Consider the following 2,922-nt stretch of genomic DNA (forward strand, 5'->3'; position numbering starts at 1 on the left):
GCCCAGGTGCAAAAGGAGGAGTGGGGAATCAAACCCGGTTCTCCCAGATTAGAGTCCGCGGACTTAACCACTACACCAAACTGGCTCTCTAGGGTTGCCAGCTCCAAGTTGGGAAGTACCTGGAGATTTGGGGGGTGGAGCCTGCGGAGGTGCAGGGTTTGTAGAGGGGAGAGACTTCGATGGGGTATAATGGCACAGCCCACCTCCCAAAGCAGGCATTTTCTCCAGGTGAACTGATCTCTGTTGCCTGGAGACCAGTTGTAATTGCAGGAAACCTCCAGCCACAGCCTGGGGGCTGAGGAATACCGAAAGCAACATCTGTGACAAAACTAACAAAGAGTCAATAAAGAGAAGTTGCAAAAAAAAATTCTTCTATGATCACTCACACACAACGAATACTGCGCACTGAAAACAATTCGTTTCACAATCCTCGCTGTTTCTGTCAAGACCTCTCTCAGCCTCACCTACCTCAACATTGGTTGTAATTGCAGGAAATCTCCAGCCACAGCCTGGGGGCTGAGGAATACCGAAAGCAACATCCGTGACAAAAATAACAAAGAGTCAATAAAGAGAATTTGCAAAAAAAAAAATCTATAATCGCTCACACGCAACGAATACTGCGCACTGAAAACAATTCGTTTCACAATCCTCGCTTTATCTGAGAGTGGAGCAATCCCAATTCTTATCGATTACTACTTACCAACTCTTGGAGGAAACGTTCCATGTTGACTGTCTAATAGCAGAACCCAGGGTCTCTCACTTGTGATCTCTCTCCACACACACACACACATTTTTATGCGTTTTAATGCTCTTGATTTGTTCGCTGCCTTGGTGACCCTGGTGGGGCAGAACAGATGGATGTACCCAGGGCTATTTTGGGGCAGGAACGCACAAGAACGGAGTTCCGGCTGGCTCCCGAGTTGGGCACGCCCAGCAGGAACTCATTAGCATAATAGGCCACACCCAACAGCAGAAACTCATTAGGATTGGCTACATTAGGGGTGTGTAGCCTAACATGCAAAGGAGTTCCTGCTACAAAAAAAGGCCCTGGGTTTTGACAACAAACAAAGTAAATAGAATAAGAAGCAAAAGTTGGGTGTCGCTGGATGACACACTTCTGGTAATATGGGGGAGTGGCCTAATATGCTAATAAGCTGCTATCTCAGGGTGTGGCCTAATGTGCTGATGAGTTTCTGCTGTTGGGTGTGACCTATTATGCTAATGAGTCCCTGCTGGGCTTTTTCTACAAAAAAGCCCTGGATGTACCTCTTGTAAACCAATAAGGATAAGTTCAAATCCCTGCCGAAACAGTAGGGACAGGTTGTGGCCAAATTCCTCACCGAAGATATCCAGTACATATGGTTGCCAGCCTCCAGGTGGGGCCTGGAGATCTTCCACTATTACAATTGTTCTCCAGATGACAGAGATCGGCTCTCCTGATTACTCCTGGAGTAAACTGGATACTTTGGAAGGTGGGCTCAATGGCATTGTACCCGGCTGAGGTCCCTCCCCAAATCCTTCCCTGGTTCCTCCCCCACATCTCCAGGTACTTCCCAACCCAGAGCTGACAACCCATCCCGGAAGCTACCAGTCAGTGTTAGGGAAGAGCAGCTGCAGTAGATCCTGAGTTTGATCCTTGTCGTGTTCCCGAAAAGGATCTTAAACAGCAAATTAGGGGGAAAGACCCAAGACTGTGGAGAGCTACTGGTAGTGGGAAGCACTGCCTGTTTCTGTCACCACCACTAGGAGGTGCCATTCCGCCTCCAGCCCCTCTCCGGGACCCTTCCCCTAACAGTTGTGGGCCAGTTGGGTGTAGTGGTTAAGTGGGTGGACTCTAATCTGGGAGAACCGGGTTTGATTCCCCACTCCTCCACTTGCACCTGGCTGGATGACCTTGGGCAAGCTGTAGTTCTGATAAGAGCTGTCCTTGAAAAAAGAGCAGTTTCTGTCAAGAGCTCTCTCAGCCCCACCTACCTCACAGGGTGTCTGTTGTGGGGAGGGGAAGGGAAAGGAGTCTGTAAGCCGCTCTGAGACACCATTGGGGAGTGAAGGGCGGGGTATAAATCCAATCTCTTCTTCTGTGCATGATTTTTGGGACAAAAAAGCCATGCCACGCCTTCTATTGGAGCCAAGCAAAGTTTCACTCAAGGACACGCATGAGGCTTTCTTTGAAGTCGTTTTGTGATGCACATTGTTTCAAACTGACCCTACATTAAAAGTATTGACCCTACATTAAAAGTATTACTCACCTTTGGGGGGGGGGGGGGTGCAATACTGTGGTGCAGTCAGGTGTTTTGGGTCCCCCCCCCCCGTTATGCTAACCAGACTGACAGTGTGGTATAATGGCAAGAGCTTTGGGCCTGGGAATGGCAAAAAAAGGTTTGAGCTTATAACCATTGGAAGAGAAGACCAAGATGCTGTCTCAGGCCTCAGCCTCAAAGGGAGGGTTGCAAAGAAGCAAGTGTGGTAGACAGGCAGACACTGTGGGGTTTTCTTCCTGTTTCATCTGGCCCGTCACGATCCCTTTGATATCGACTGATAGATCCCCGGGAAATGGCCTCTCTTTCTTCCACTCCCATGCTCTCTGTCTCTTCTTTCGTGCATACACAACAAAGAAGGGGCAACCTGCTCTCTTCTTTGCCACAATGGATGCCGGATACCCCTATGGATCCACATTATGGTTGCCAGCAGGGCTATTTCTGGGCAGGAACGCACAGGAACAGAGTTCCGGCTGGCTCCCAAGTTGGCCACGCTCGAGCCGGAAGTCATTAGCATAACAGGCCACACCCAACAGCAGGAACGCATTAGGATTGGCTACATTAGGGGTGTGTGGCCTAACACGCAAAGGAGTTCCTGCTCCAAAAAAAAAGGCCCTGGGTTTTGACAACAAACAAGGTCAACAGAATAAGAAGCAAAAGGTGG

Source organism: Gekko japonicus, unplaced genomic scaffold, assembly GCF_001447785.1.
Source record: "Gekko japonicus isolate JY-2015 unplaced genomic scaffold, Gekko_japonicus_V1.1 scaffold2887, whole genome shotgun sequence".
NCBI lineage: Eukaryota > Metazoa > Chordata > Lepidosauria > Squamata > Gekkonidae > Gekko > Gekko japonicus.